The following is a 17,249-nucleotide window of genomic DNA, read 5'->3' as shown; positions in this document are numbered from 1 at the left end:
CCCTCTCTCCCTCCCTCCCCCCCCCCTCTCTCTAACAATACCTTTCAAATATATAAATAAATATTTTTAAAAATATATTGAGGGCCCCAAAGAGCTGTTGTTTATATGGTTATATCTATTAATACTTACCATTTTAGATATTAAGACTTAAAGATTTTAAAATATTTATTCTTTTAAAATGAACATTAGAGACTTTGAGTGGCTCTTCACCAGTGCATGATTTTGGGGAAAGCATTGGGTAAGCACGACATGCAGTTCCTCCAATACTCCATTCCACAGTATAAACTACTAGAAATCAGCACTGACAGTGCACAGTGGGAAAAAAGTCAATGATGTGCAGTGTATTTTGGTCCCACTGCTTGTGTCTGTGCTAAGGTGCAGCAGTTTTAGTCACTACCAGCACAAAATCAACACAGTGCAAAAGACAAAAACGATGAATGTACATTCCTGTGAAACACTTGGATTTCACGGACCTTCTTCAAGTCTCAGGGAAGCTTCCAGGGCTCTGCAGACCATGGTATGAGTTCTTCCATAATCAAGTGAGTAATTAACAGAGTAGGTTTTGGGGTCAAGCACAGGGTAGCCCAAATGAAAGCCCTGCTTCATGCTGACTGGATAACCTTGGACAAGTATATAGGATCTCTGACCCTCAGTTTACTCACCTGTAACACAAGAATAATAACAGTACCCATCTTATAGGACTGTGACAAGGGTCACAAGAAATATTCCATATGGAGGGCCTAGCACTGCCTGGCACAGAGTAAAGGACCTGATAAATAGTACATAAATTTTAAATAAATTCATCATTGCAACCAAAGTGCTAATCGAAGTGGCACCTTTTATACAGGAAATGAGGGTGAAACAGCAACTCATTCTACTTTACATAACCTTCCTTGTTCCATTTCAGGACCCTCTAGTAGAGAAATGAGCTGAACGCTTTGCTGAATTTACATGCATTACCAAGGGGAAATAAGCCTTATTTGTCCCACAGAAGCTATTGGTGCCCTTATGTAGCTAATATCCATTATGAAATGAAAATAAGTAGCAGAAAAGCAGTAGTTTGGCTCAAACATGCATTTTCATTTGGATATGGATGTTTTTCAGGTTCTCCGTCTCTTGTTACATTAACTATTCATTTGTTACACCTAACTGGCACTAATACTGCTTTTGCATGCTGAGAGGAGACTTCAATTTTAAATACTCAAATTTCTTAGAAGTCTCCTTTGCTATAAAAAATAATATGCCTTATTCTTTTAGAAGTCAGATCAAAGTAAAAAAAGCAAACCTTTCCTCTAAAACCCAGCAGCCACTTCTTCCAGAAAAGACAGTCATGAACATCTCTGCACAGCTGAAAAGCAAGCTAACAGTGTGTCTGGTTCAATACAAGACAAGGGAGAGTTATGAGCCTGCCTGGATATTGAAATACAGAAGTGTTACTTTTCAATGCCTCTACAGGGGGACCTGTTAGCCACTTCCTGCTACTCCAGACTCCTGGTCCTTGCACACCTAACCTGCTGTTTACCCACCCCAAGGAGCAATGGCTTCCTGCAGGCACGTCTGTGGCTCTGAGTCTCCCTCTTGCTGAGTCAAATGCAAGTTGCTTTATTTGCCTCTTCAATGGTCCAGCATCCCTCATAACAAAGGACAGCCTTGACCTCACAGATGAGTTGTGAGACAGTCGGCATTCAGGGCAAAAGAAGAAAACCAGAGTTAGTTTTGGAAAATGCTTTAGCCTGAACCTGACCTACAGAGATGACTTATGTGGAACCAACACTGGGAAAGAAATGCAGTTCCAGTGTTCTCATAAACAAAGTCGTAAGGGTAGAATGTTTGGGAAGAGACAAGTCACTGATTTTGCCTTGTGTCACCATCAAAGGAAGGTTTCTTCAACTACAGAGTGCTCAATATTTTCTGCAAAGCTTGCTAAAATACAGATTCCCTGGCCCCTACCCCTGAGGAATGACAATGCAGATACTGCAGGACTTCTGGGGACACAGTCTGCACCAGCCAGGATTTCCAAGCTAGGCCAGCGGGAGCCTCTCTGGCCACCATGATTTCTCTACATTAACACTTTTGTGTATCCTTTCAGTTACAGAGGAACATTTATCAAGCACCTACCAAATGTCAAACACAATTAATCATGCTAGTACTCACACACACATTCACATGTATGTATGTACGGTATGGTATGCAATATGGTATACAATAAACTTTGCTCTCAGGGAGCTCAAATTCTCTTGAGATGAGTCAGAGAAATAAATTACCTGTGTGATATATGCAAATGCTCACAGCAGCATTATGCATAATAGTCAAATTATTTAAGCAATCCAGATGTTCATCAACAGGAGACACAAAACTAACATATAGTTTATCTGTGCAATGGAACACCATTCGGCAAGAGAAAGGAACAATGTGCACCCATTGTACAATGCAGATGAGCCTTGAAAATGTCATGCTGAGGGGGCCAGCGCCATGGCTCACTTGGTTAATCCTCCGCCTGCGGCGCTGGCATCCCATATGGACACCGGGTTCTAGTCCGGGTTGCTCCTCTTCCAGTCCAGCTCTCTGCTGTGGCCCGGGAGTGCAGTGGAAGATGGCCCAGGTGCTTGGGCCCTGCACCCGCATGGGAGACCAGGAAGAAGCACCTGGCTCCTGACTTCGGATTGGCGCAGCACCGGCCGTAGCGGCCATTTGGGGAGTGAACCAACGGAAGGAAGACCTTTCTCTCTGTCTCTCTCTCTCAATGTCTATAACTCTACCTGTCAAATAAAAAAAAAAAGAAAAAAGAAAATGTCATGTTGAGTGAAAAAAGCCACTTACCAAAAAACCACATATTATATGATTCCATTTACATGAAATGCACAGGAGAGGAAAATATCTAGATACAGAAAGCTGGCTAGCAGTTGGGCAGAGCTGCCAGGGGCTGGGGAGCTGGGAGGATCTCTTTGGGTGATAGAAGTGTTCTAGAAGTAGATTGTGGTGATGTTTGTACACCCGTTCTCTTCTGCCTTGTGCACTGCCAGCAAAGACCACTGCAAACCTAGGCTCTGCACCATATGTCTCTGTGTTTGGGCCTCAGGAGAGCACTGAGCCATTGTATGGAGCTCAAAAGGAGGAAGTCAAAGGCTGGAGTTGGGTATGGTGTGAGAAGGAGACTGGTGGAGTCAGCAGGAGCATGTGCTGACCCATCCATCAGCCTAAACTTCACAAAGAATACGCAACTGTGAGGAACATGAGGGAAAAGCCAAAGGGACACAAAGTCAAGTGCCTCAACCATCCAACATGTTTCCTTTCCTCAGAGACACCATAACACATAACAATCAAGAGCCATACGGTGATTAGCATTTAAAAAACCCATCCTGTGTGCCTGTCACTGTTCTAAGTTTTTTATCTGTATGAACTCATTTAATAATCAAGAGCCACTCTTTGAAATAGATACCACTGAGAAAGGTTTCTATATTAGTCGGGGTCCTGGCAGGATGCTGATGGTCCATTCAAAGGAAGCAACTGATGACAGCTTAATAAAAGACCATTTACAAAGGGGTAGGCAGTGCCCTGGGAGCCAACAGGTACTGGGGCAGTACTCCAAGACTAGTGACAGTGGGGAGCAACACTCCCTTAGACCTTAAAGAGCTTGCAGGCAGAGATATGGACACCAGCAAGGACACAGGAGGAAACCAACTCACAGTGAACCTGAAAGAAGGGATCTGCGAGAAGAAATACCTCAGTCTCACTCTCTTCCCTGCCTCCAAGTTCCTTCTGATAAGTCCCATTGGACAAATCCATTCAGATACTATAGCACAAGGAAGTCCATTGATGCAGCCCATCTAAACTAGCCTCTTAGACAAAGAAAAGGATGGATGAAAAATATGTAGAGACAAATGGAAAATATTCTAACTATTCTTCACTCTTATAAGATAAAGAAACTGAGTTCTGAAATGCTTAGAGAATGTTCAAGAGCATACAAATAACTGGAAGAGCCAGGCAGGGCCAGGTGCTCTGGTGTGCCTTTGCCACCCTCCTAGACCACAAGTGTTTCCTGAACCCCAACATAGTCATAGAAGTGTCACTGAACACCTAGGAAGCGTGGGCAGGACTCTCCAATGTCCTAAGATTAGGGGAAACAATGGTTCCCCTAAAATGATAATCTAGAACGCAGACTGGGTTCATGACCCTGTACACATCACCTCTTAGATATTATGGTCATGTGGCACCCAGTGCCCCACTGGCAAAGGGGCAAAAAGCAGCTCAAGTCTGGGTCACAAACTCATTGCCAGGTCAGTAGATGTGTCTCAAATACAAACGCTCAGACACGGAGACTCAGGTGAAAAACAGTTAAGACTCCTTCAAGAGGGCACAGCTCCTCTGCACCTGCAGGCTTGCCATGCATCTGAACCTCTGGGAAGCAAAGCTCATGAAATTCTTGCTTGTCTTTCAGCCTGAGAATAAGCACCACTTGGGGAGATGCCTCCATTTAAACAGTAAAAATCTTGCCAACCCTTAAAGGAAAAAAATGTGCCTCTCCCTACTCTGATTTACAATGGGTTGCAGATTTGGTACATGGAGGAATACACTAAGGGGTCCTTGAGTCCCCAAAGGGACCTGGCTATGAGGGGCCTCCTTCCTCTGACCTCCCCTATTATACCGAGTGGGGCTGCTGGGTCCCAGAGCTGTCTTAAGAAGACACTCATCCTCGAGTCACTGCCCCCCAGCACCTACCTGACTGGCGAGTTCTACCCACAAGGTCCTGGTGGCCCCACAGACGCAGTAGGTAATGTGGGCCTCTTGGCATGGGATGAGCTGATGGCTGAGGGGTGGGGCTGGTGTGGGAAGGCAAGTCTGCCACACCAGCAGTGTGTGATCACCCAGCTCCTGCGGAGCACAGCAGTGGGAACACAGCCGTCTGCCAGGAGGCAGACTCTGGGCCTGCTGTTCGCCAAGGTTCCAGAGGCTCTGAGGCCGATTTCATCCTTGACTTCCAGCTTTGTTGTTCTGCGATGGGGAGGAAAGGGTGCCTCACCCCGTGTCTATCTAGCCCATCTTCCCTAACATGCACCATCATGGCCTCTGCCCACAGCAGGTTGTGGAAGCAAGTCAGTTTTATGATTGCTGTCTCCCTCGTTCCCCAGTCTGTGGATCTTTCTGTCCCAAATAAATCAATGTAACTATTTCTCCTTTCCCTCCCCATGCTCAGCAGGCTGCTGCTCAGGCCATTTCTTTCAGATAATGAGCTGGGCATACTCTCGGGCTGGGCCAGAGTGGGGCCCAGGCTGGGTTGGAAACAAGATCGCCCCTTCCGAGTGTAAGGTTTTCAGGCTGCTGCACAGATTTCCCTCTGGCTGGGCTGATCACAGCCGTTTCTGTTCCATATGATGGATGAGGAGTGTGGGATGGGGCAGGGAGACGAGGGTGGAGACAGCAGGTGCCAAGCTCTGTGTCACTCTAAGTGAACACTCCAGGTTAGACTGTAGAACACACTCTGTTTTTCTCAGAAGGGCTGCCAATACCGCTTCCACTTCAGACACTGAAGGAAGGATTCTAGACGCCATTTAGCTGAGCAGCTTTCAAAGTGGAGGCTTGTTTTTCTAAATAAGCAAACTCTTACATGCAATCCCCATCCAGGAGAGAGTGAAGTGAGCACTGCACTGGCTGAGGCTGCAGAGAGGATGTGACCCGCCCATCTTCTCTCACCATCGACCCCACAGGCCACCCAAGGGTCTCTGTGGAAATCCAGAATTAACTAGATGTGGTTCAGGCACTGAAATCCCCTCCTCAGCATTTCTGGCATGTTCCCAACTCCAGTCATCTGTGGCCCATCCCCACACAGACATCCACAAGTCTATCCCTCCCTGGAGCTCTGCACCCCTCTTCCATCATCATGCCAAACCAGCCTGGTCTGGTGACTTCTGCTCTACCTTCAGTTGCCTCACCACTCCCCTGGGACTAGCCTGTTCTGGGCCTGGGCCCCCAGCCCTGTGTTCCCAAGATCCTTTCTTGATCTCTGGATACACACTGCTGTTCTTTCCCAGGCTGGATAATTTCCCTGATCCTCAGACCTTATTGTCTTCTTGGTTTGTAACACAACAGTTAAGAGTACAAAATCCCAAGCTGCATTTCCAGGGTTCAAGTCCTGACACTTCCCCTTTGTAGCTACTCACTTTAATAACCTCAGAAAATTATTTAGTCTAATTCTACAAATCACTCACAAAGTAAGGACAGCAATCTTTCCAACTCCATTTGGTTGTTGAAAGGATGAACTGAGTCAACAGATCACACTCAGCCCATGCTAAGTGCCCAGTGATGTCATCCAGTTGCACTCACGCTGTCTCTTCATTCTTCCCACTCCAGACCTGACACAACCCAGCAGGGGCTGGACCACCAGCCAGGTCCTCTTCCTGGCTCCTGGCTGCGTACTTCAAACCACACTGCCACCTGCTGGTGGCCTGCGTACGCTCCAGGGGCACACAACCAAGACAAAACTTACCTCACGTGTTTATTTGGCATACACACATGCAACAAACACACACTGAGCACCTGTGATTTTAGGAATTATACTATACACTAGGGTTGCAATACAGAATAAAAGAGACTAAATTTTTGCTCCTGTGAAGCTTATATTTCAAGGACTTTTTTTTTCCCTTAATTTCCTTTCAAAGGAACCCAAAGTCAAAGAGTGACCCTGAGAGCCAACAAGACTAAGATGCTCAGCTCCCCACTTTGGTTGTACCACTGCCTAATGGAGACCCCTCAGGCTAAAACAGAATCTATCCTGAAAGCCTTGCCATGCTTGTGGACAATATTTCCTTTCCCTCTTGGGCACGGAGACTACTGAGCAGTCAAGGGTGGCCCAAAAACAGGGACAGAGGGGATGTGAGCTTCCTCCATGCCTGGCCTATACAGAACTCCCTGCATGGGATTCTCCAAGCCACAGGGAGTACCCCACGGCAACTTGAGAATCCCAGAATAAAGAAGATAGCGGAAGTAATAGGCAGAAAGAGCCTGGTGACTTGAATTCCCACTTGGAAGGAAAGTTACTCAACCTTAAAACCTGAAGCAGAGTTTGACACGAATGAGAAATAAGCTTTGAAATTTGGGGGTTCTATCTAACCACAGCTCACCCAGTGCTAATGTACAGAAGTGGCAATGCATTGTGGGGAGCAACAGGAAGCTAAATGAGAAAACAAGATGGATGATGAACAAAACAAGAATTCAATCATGTTCTGTTGCTCTTGTAAGTTTCTGTTCTTTAACATTAAAAAGTAAATGTGGCTTATTTTCCCTCTGAGCTCAGGAATAAAACATGAGCTACAAAAGGGGAGTCTGTGCCCACTGCTTTAGGGAAAGAGAAACAACGCTAGTGCGACATGATTTTTTCACAGGAGAGAAGAAAGAAATGTACTACGGAAATTTTCAAGCCAGTTAACAGGATCTAAAGGCAGAGTCTTGGGCACGGGAGGCTAGGGGGAGTGTAGGTAGGCAAACAGGAAGATGGAGAGAAAGGGAGAGAAGAGAGGTAGGGAAGGGAGAAACAGAAAGAGAAGTAGAGGAAGAGAGAATACGATCAAGGAACTTGGAGGCCATGTGGCCAGTTTTAAAGGCTGACAGATGTCTCAGACTACGGAGTCCCAGACCCAGGAAGAGGTGTGATGAAACCACCTGCATCATAATCAGGTGGACAGCAGACAAAAGCTGTGATATCTCGGTACCTGGTCAGGGCTGAAAGAATTCAGACAGCAAAACAGGTTACAGAGGAGTGGTAAGGAGGGATTCATCACAAGCAACTGTCCTCCAAAATATGTTAGAATAGTTCTCAACTGGTGTCCTCAGACCATCAGCATCAGAACCATTGCAAATTTGAGTTCTAACTTGACTCTAGTGGTCGCACGATGAGTTTAGAAATTTGTCAAAACTTACCAAAAGCAGTACAGTCCAAATACATGAATTCTGTTTGTAAAGCATACCTTCAAAATTGATTTAAATACTAAATTTTACAAAATACAGGCCTATTGGGAGCAACAACACCCTAACAGCAATGAGCATAGCCAGCACCTAGATGTTGATCTCTTACACCATTCTCCAGTATGTGGGAGCTGGGCTCCTTAGAGAAACTGCTGATTCCAGAACATGGGCAGGAAGTATAAAAAGTGAGCCCTGAGTTTCCTGCAGCATCAGAAAGAAAGAATCCACTCAGGAAGAGAAAAATAATTCCACAGCGATGGGGTATATTGGAGATACAGCGTCGAATGAGAGTGCTCTGAATGCCCAGGGCTGAATATTTGAGCACCAAAATAAATAAAGTAGCATTGGATATAAGCCAAAGGCATAAAACAAATAGCTGTGTGTCCATATTTGTATAAATAATTAACTGAATACATAAGAAGGAAAGAATCAGCAACTTCTCATACAGAAGAGTTTCCGATAATGTATGTAGATACTCTGGCCTCCAAGAGGTGGAGTGCTTCTCCCCACTCTCCAAGGGTGGGGTGCATGAGGTGAATTCTTTCTCAGGAGTACAGAAAAGAAGGGTAAATGAGTAACTACAAAGTAAGGATACCTGGCAAATACCACCTACGCCAGGAGATCAAAGTCTCCATCAACAGCGAAAGGTCGTGCTGGTAGTACGTGCCCTTCTACATATGATATGAGGAAAATGGCATTTTCCCTCTAGGGTCTTCCCCCACCGTGTCCATAACCACAGGCTAATCATGAGAAAAACATCAGACACACCTCCACTGTGGGACATTCTTCAATACGCCGACCCACAGCTACTCAAGGTCATCAGAACCTAGGCAATCTGAGAAATGGTCACAGCTAAGGAGATAAGACAAACAAATATGACATGGTGTCTTGGGTAGAATTCTGGGACATAGAAAAGAACATTGGGTAAAAAATAGTAGGTAACCTGAATTAAGGGTGGACTTTAGTTAATAATAATGTATAGACACTGGTTCATCAATTGTGACAAATATCACGGTTATGTAAACATAGATGTTAATGATAGGGGAACTGCGCAGGGTAGATATGGAAATAACTATCTTTGCAATTTTTCTGTAAATTTAAAGCTGTTCTGGAATTTAAAGTTTGTTTTTAAAACTCAGGCCCACTCAATCAGGGTCTCTGGGCTGTGGTGCCCTGTAGTCTATATTTAACACAGCTCCTTGCAGGGACCTGGATCCTGCCTGTTCATCAGAGTCACTTGGAGAACTGAGGTTCTGGGGAACCCCAGAAGCTGAGACTCGGTTGGTAGGACAGGAGGTCAGAGGAGGTTTTCTGAAAGGTACCCTGGGGGGTTGGTCTACAGAACCGAAATCCACTGCATTGGCGATGTGTTTGCTCCCCTCACTCCTCTTGGGTTCTACATCTAGTATTTCCTCTTCCATTCCTTCAAAGCTTTTAAGCATCACTTGTCTGCTTGGGGAAAGAGTCACCTTGTGCCTGAAGACCACAGGAATTCCTCCCGAACAAGCGGTTCACAGTCCTTGGGCACCAGCACATGGCCAGTTCCCAGTTCTACTTTCATCTACCCCTCCACAACGCCACAGACACCTGGGCCTCTGCTGCCTCCACTTCACTGCAGCGCATACTCATGCCTCCTCCTATGCCTGCTCTTCACCCTTCCCAGATACCCTCTAGAACTTGGTAGGACTTCCTCTCTCATCTCTCCTCCATGTTTTACTGGCACATATCCCATCACCTGGTGACACCCAGATGTCTCTGCCATCATTGTAAGGTGAGCACGTTGAGGATAAAAATATGCTGTTGTCGTTCCACCCCCATCCTCTCAGCACCTACCATCACCTGCTTAGCTCAGATTTGTCCCTCTATATTCACTTGTATGGAAAAGGGAGCTCAAAAAACATTGGGATGGAAGCTGGTATCAAAAGCAAAGCCCAAAGCAGCCACCACAAAAGAGAAATTGACTTGAAGTCCCTCCTTTCACATCTGTAAATGCTTGGTGACGATCACACCCTCAGTCCATACATCCAAGAGCTTCATACTTAGAGTTGGTAAGTAAATTTCCCCAAGCTCGCTCAGTGAGAAAGAAGGACTGCAATCCAATCCTCTTGTGATAGGGGGAAGATTCTGTATGGTACAAAGAAGAAGATCTAGGGTCACACATCATTTGAGGACCTAATAAGATCCCAGGGTTCATACTTTTGCATAAATGCCAGAATCTAACGGGCCCTTTGAAGTCTGCAAGGACTATTCAAGGACCCACAGGTCCTGGGTACGAATTATTCCACAATACAGTAATTCGTTCCCTCCATTCTTTAAATTATCTTTGTTTGTTTTTAAAGAAAAGTCCTTACTCTACACTACAACATAGTAACTACTCAATAAATGAAAGCGATTAAAATGAAAGCTATTAATAATGATGTGACAATAAATGTGGAATTAGTTTCTTTCAATTATGAGATAGAAACTCAGTGAAAATTGGCTGAAACAAAATAGAGATCAGGGAGCTTCAGGCACAGCTAGATCCAGATGTTCAAATGAATTTTTCTATTCATATCATCACTTGGTATGTCTTTTTTAGATCCTGGTTCTGTTTTCAGCCAAGCGCTCTCCTTACTGGGTCAAAATGACCCCAGATGCCCTAGATTCACTGCCTATCCTTTCATTAACCCCAGCAGAAGCAGCAAGATTATTTTCCAATCATTTCAGCGAAAGTTCAGAATGTACTTACTGGATCACCTTGAGTCACTTGTTGTTCTGGAACAAATCTCAAAGCCTGAATGATGAGCATGGCTTTAGTCTCAGGCCCACAGCTGGACCTCAATATGCTGAGGCCAATCCCCCAACCCATACACGTGGAGAGAGGGGAAGGTGTGGCTCCCCAAGGAAACCAGCCATGCTATTACCAGAGGAAAATGGAGGCTTATTTCATATGGGCAGAATGAATCTGCATTCACTACGGGAAGAGTAAACCACAATCATCTGCTAGGCTATTGCTCTCTGGAGTGGAGCCAGCACGCTGGTGTTTCACACTGTTCTTGATGTTTTCTTACAAGGGATATTGTGGTCCAGGGCAAAAGGGATGAGGTGTTCAAAGGTACAGGAAGCCTGTGACGCCTTCATCTCAGTAACAGTCTTCCTTGCTCATCGCAGCCCTGTCTCCTTTCAAGAGAGCAGCCCCAGAGTGGAAACCCTCTCAAGCCATGCAGTGCTGTCTCTGGCAGAAAACAGTCCCTGTTAAAGGGGGAAGAAAGCCTCCCATCACCTTGACAGGATCCCTGCGCAGGTGTACTTTTGTTCCTTTACCTAACCCTGAAGGCTATCTTTATTTCCTTCCCTTCTGAGTGATTTGGTGGCTGTTTGCTTTAATCATGTTAGAGCTTTAGAAATTTGCTGGGGGGGTGGTACTGCCATCCTTACAGAACAGTGACACCTGAAGTGCTCTTTCTATTAGTGATCCCAGCCCTGAAAGGGAGTCTGAGCAGCAGTGATAGATTGCTACCCCTGAGCCCCGGGAACGGGGACTTGTCTCCCTTGCCCTTCTTGTCCTCCATCAGCAGCTGGCCGGGGGACATCTTTGGTTCAGATTGGATGAAGTCAAAAGCTTTCAACTCCATTTCTGGCCTGTTCTGGGTCACAGCCAGCTCCAGGTAAACCCCCTCTTTCTGATGCTACTCAAATAGCCACCCTGGAAGCTCAGGAAGAAGTGATCTGCCTGCAGCCTGGATTATCCAGTTCTGTCCAAAGAGAGGGTAAGGAGGGAACTCAGATTTGGAGAGGAGAGGGGAAATGCTTAGTGTAATGGGAACTAAAGGGTGAGAAAAATAAGAATTTCCATCCAGCAGCTGAACTCCTCTGCTTCTTTTATAAAAGCAAGGAGGGGAATCTGACAGCAATCTCTAAACATTAAAATCTGCTTGTTCCCTCACTCAAAAGCCCACTCTGCCTCCCTACTGCCTTATGCCTTCCAGGTTCCTGTGTGTTCTGGCTAAAGTTTGTATCTCCAGTCTCAAATCTCTTTGCTTCCTACTTTTAATTTTCCTAAATATGTCTTTAAGAACACGTGCTGCTCTGTGAGCAGGAAGCTTACAATGTTGTTTGCTCTTCCTAAGCTGTTCGTGTCCTTGGGTACTGGTTCTGAGAAATTATCGTAGTTGGTGCCTTAAAAGAAAACATGCCACGCTCTTTCAGGCCTAGAAGCCAGAAGCCCGGAAGCCTTCCTGGTTTCCCTGGCCTTTAGCCAAGGTGTTCGTAGGTCCCTGCTCTCTCCAGAGGCCCGAGTAGAGAATCCACTTCCTCTTCCAGACTGACGGCAGCACTCTTCGCATCCCTTGGTTCCTGGTCCCTCCCCTGTCTATGCTTCAGTGCCCATACTGCCTTCTTCCATCTCAAGTCTCCTCCTGCTTCCTTCTCATAATGACACTTGTCACTGCAGCAAGGCCACCTGTCACTGTCCTGAGATTGCCCCAGGTAATCCAGAATCATCTCCCCACCTCATGATCCTTAGCTGCATCATATCTGCAAGTCCCTCCTGCAGTTTACGGTAACAGCCCAGGTTTCTGGGGGCTTAGGACCTATATAGCTGTTGTGGAGGGCATGAACAGCCCACCACAAACACTTGCTGTACATCTGTCAGGGGTCAACATGGGTGTCAGCTGCTTGAAGAAGCTGTCCCTCTTCTACTTCGCCATTCAGCTACAGTACCATGCACTTCACTATCCCCTACCTCCCTCTACATTGAGAAGACTACAGGATGTGACACTCACGACTGGCCTTTACCCCTGTTTAAATGCATCCTCTGACAGCACAGGACAGATCGAATGCATGGAAACGTATGTCACTCAAGGAAGGGCATATGAAACAAGAAGAGAGGAAACTGAAGCTACAGAAAACCAGTAAGTGTTTCCACAAATGCCTAAAAATAAATGCAGAAATACAGGAAGGAAGAACAAAGAAGACAACATGATCCACCCCAAAGGAACACAATAACAATTCAATATTAGAATGTGACGACAAAGAGATTGATGAAATGCCTGGAAAGAAATTCAAAAGAATGACCATAGGATTACTCAGAAGCATTGAGTAGTAAATTCATGAGTTAAAGAAATTCATACATGACATGGATGAAAAATTTTCCCATGAGATAGATTTTGAAATCAAACTAAATATTAGAAATGAAGAATTCAATATGTCAAATTAAAAAACACAATGGGAAGCCTTAACAACAGACTTCATGAGATAGAATAAAGAATATCCAAACTAGAAGACAAATCTTCAGAAATATCTCAGTCAGACTGAAAAAAAAAAAAAAGAAAAAGAAGAAACTAAAAAAAAATTCAAAACAATGTTTAAGATTCAAGAGATACTACTGAATGACCCAACATCCAGGTCTTAGGAGTTCCTGAAAGTGTGGAAAGAGAGAATGGATTAGAAGGACTATTCAGTGAAATAATAACAGAAAACTTCCCTAATTTGGAGAAAGGCAGGGACATCCAAGTACAGGAAGCACATAGAACTCTTAATAGACATGATCAGAAAAGATTCTCACCATAACACATTGTAGTCAAATTTTCAGCAGTAAAACATAAAGAAAATATTCTAAAATGTACATGAGAAAAATGCCAGATTACCTTCAGAGGCTCTTCAATTAGACTGACAGCTAATTTCTAATCAGAAACACTACAGGCTAGGAAAAAATGGAGAGATGTAGTCCCAATCTTAAAAGATAAAAATCATCAACCCAGAATACTGTACCCTGTACCCTCACTTACAAAGGAAGGTGAAATAAAGACATTTCAAAACAAACAGAAATTGAAAGAATTTGACACCACTAGTTAAACCTTACAAATGATGCTTAAGGATGTGATACACACAGAAACACAGATAGTCACCATTATGAAAGAATGTAAAGGCAGAAAATTTTCCAGTAAAAGTACAAAGGAAATCCAAGCAAAAAAAATATTTAAGGAAAACTGACAGGGCCAAGTCATTATTTATCAATAGTAATCTTGAATATGGATGGCCTAAACCCTCCAATTAAAAGAAACAGACTGGCTGAATGGATTAAAAACACAAGACCCATCTATTTGCTGCCTACAAGAAACACACGTCACCAACAAAGATACACACAGACTGAAAGTGAAAGGATAGAAAAAGATAGTCCATGCTAACAGAAACCAAAAAAGAGCTAGTAAAGCCATTCTAATATCAAACAAAATAAACTTTAACACAAAAACTGTTTAAACAGACAAAGGGTATTATGTAATGATTAAGGGATCAATTCAATGGGAAGATGTGACTATAATAAATGTATATGCACCCAATGCCAGGGAGCCTGGCTATTTAAAACAAATGTTAATGAATCTAAAGGGAGATATAGACTCTGATACAATAATAATGGATGAGGCCAACACCCTACTTTCACCCATGGACAGATCAATTAGACAGAAAATCAACAAAGAAACAACAAGGTTCATCTGCACTATGAACCAAATGGACCCAACTAGTATCCACAGAACATTTACTCCCACAGTTGAAGAATACACATTCTTTTCATCAGTGCATGGAATTTTCTCTAGGATAGACCATATGCTAGACCATAAAGCAAGTCTCAGCAAATACAAAAAAACTGAAATCATACCATGTATCACTTCTCACCACAATGGAACGAAGCTGGAAATTAACAACATAAGAATCTAGAAAATATGCAAGAACAGGGAGTCTGAACAACACATTCCTAAACGAACAGTGGGTCATAGAAGAAGTCAAAAGGAAAATGAAAAAATTCTGGAAAATGCATGAAGATGACAACAAAACACATAAAAACTTATGGGATACAGCAAAAGCAGTATCAAGATGAAAGCTTATAGCAATTAGTGCCTTTTTCAAATAATTGGAAAGGCATCAAGTAAATGAGCTATCAATGTATGTCAAGGATATAGAAAAACAACAAACCAACCTCAAAATTAGTAGGAGGAAAGAAATAATTAAAATTTAAAAATAAATTAAATTTAAATTTAAAATTAAATTTAAATTAAAGAAATTAAAACAAAAAAAATACAAAAATCAGTAAAATGAAGAGCTGGTTTTTTGAAAAAATAAACAAAACAGATACACCATTGGCCCAACTAACCAAAAAAGAAAGAGGGAGAAGACCACATTAATAAAATCAGAGATAAAAAAGAGATGTAACAAGAGATACCACAGAAATTAAAAAAAAAATCATAAGGAATTCCTTATATGCCAACAGCTATATGCCAGCAAACTGGACAATCTAGAAGAAATGGATAGATTCCTGGAAACATGAAATATACTAAAATTAAGGCACAAAGACATTGAAAATTTAAACAGAACAACTAAGACAGAGATTGAATCAGTAATAAAGACCCTCTCAACAAAGAAAAGCCTAGGACCAGTTAGTTGGCTTCACTGCTGAATTCTATCAGACTTTTAAAGAAGAACTAATTCCAATTCTTCTCAAACTATTCAAAACAATTGAAATCCTCCAAACTCCTTCTATGAGGCCAGTATCACCTTAATTCCAAACCAGAAACAGATACAACAAAGAAAGAGAATTATAGATCAACATCATAGATGCAAAATTCATCAGCAAAATACTAGCTAATTGAATCCAACAACACATCAGAAAGATCTTTCACTCAGATTAAGTGGGATTTATCTAAGGCATGCAGGGATGGTTCAAAACACACAACTCAATAAATGTGATATATCATATTAACAAATTGAAGAATAAAAACCATATGATGGGGCCGGTGCTGTGGTACAGTGGGTTAATCCTCCACCTGCAGTGCCAGTATCCCATATGGGCACTGGTTCTAGTCCCAGCTGCTCCACTTCCAATCCAGCTTTCTGCTATGGTCTGGGAAAGCAGTAGAAGATGGCCCAAGTCCTTGGGCCCCTGTACACATGTGGGAAACCTGGAAGAAGTGCCTGGTTCCTGGCTTCTGATCGGCCCAGCTCCGGCCATTGTGGCCATTTGTGGAGTGAATCAACGGAAGGAAGACTTTGCTCTCTGTCTCTCCCTCTCACTGTCTGCAAATCTACCTCTCAAATAAATAAATAAAATCTTCAAAAAAATGACATATGATTATCTCAATAAGTGCAGAGAAAACATTTGATAAAATCAACATCCTGGGGCCAGTGCTGTGGCATAGCAGGTAAAACTGCCACTTGTAGTGCCAGCATCCCATATGGGTGCTGGTTTGAGTCCTGGCTGCTCTACTTCTGATCCAGCTCTCTGCTATGGCCCAAGAAAGCAGTAGAAGACAGCCCAAATCCTTGGGCCCCTGCACCCATGTGGGAGACTTGGAAGAAGCTCCTAGCTCCTGGCTTCAGATCAGCACAGCTCCAGCCATTGCAGCCATCTGGGGAGTGAAGCAGCAGATGGAAGACCTCTCTCTCTCTCTCTCTCTCTCTCTCTCTCTCTCTCTCTCTGCCTCTCCTTCTCTCTCTGTGTAACTCTGACTTTCAAGTAAATAAATACATCTTTAAAAAATAAACACAATATCCTTTCATGATTAAAAAAAAAAAAAACCTTAAGAAAATTGGATATAGAAAGAACAATCCTCAACACAATCAAGGCAATATATGACAAACCTACAGCCAGCATCATACTGAATGGGGAAAGATGAAAGCATTAAGGATGCCTACTTTTGCCGTTGCTATTGAATACAGTCCTGGAAGTTTTAGCCAGAACTGTTAGGTAAGAAAGAGAAATAAAAGGGAAACAAATTGGAAAGGAGGAATTCAAATTATTCCTGTTTGCAGATGACATGATTTTATATACAGGGGAACCAAAACACTCCATTAAGAGACTATTGAATCTCATAAAAGAGTTTAGTAAAGTTGCAGGATATAAAACCAACACAAAAAATCAATAGCCTTTGTATACGGACAATGCCATGGCTTAGCAAGGAATTTGTAAATTTAGTCTCACTCACAGTAGCTACGAAAAAATTAAATACCTTGGAATGAACTAAACCAAGGAGGTGAAAGTCTCAAAGCATTAAAGAAATAGAAGAAGACACAAAAAATGGAAAAATCTTCCATGCTTGTTGATTGGAAGAATTAATATCATCAAAATGTCCACACTACTGAAAGCAATTTATACATTCAATGCAATCCCAATAAAAATGCCAATGACATTCTTCTCGAACTAGAAAAAATGATGCTACAATTCACATGGAAACACAAGGGATCCCGAATAGCTAAAACAATCTTAAACAATGAAAACAAGCCAGAGGCATCACAATACCAGATTTCAAGACATATTA

The 17,249-nt window shown here is 43.2% G+C and overlaps 1 long non-coding RNA gene across 1 annotated transcript in view; it reads right to left on the bottom strand.

The window, feature by feature from the left end:
* LOC133748380 (uncharacterized) overlaps nucleotides 1-17,249 on the bottom strand; it is a 347,690-nt gene that overhangs the window by 141,822 nt on the left and 188,619 nt on the right. The gene's annotated exons all lie outside the window — the stretch shown is intronic.

The sequence above is a fragment of the Lepus europaeus genome, chromosome 19, assembly GCF_033115175.1.
Source record: "Lepus europaeus isolate LE1 chromosome 19, mLepTim1.pri, whole genome shotgun sequence".
NCBI lineage: Eukaryota > Metazoa > Chordata > Mammalia > Lagomorpha > Leporidae > Lepus > Lepus europaeus.
This window is presented reverse-complemented; position numbering and strand designations above follow the sequence as displayed.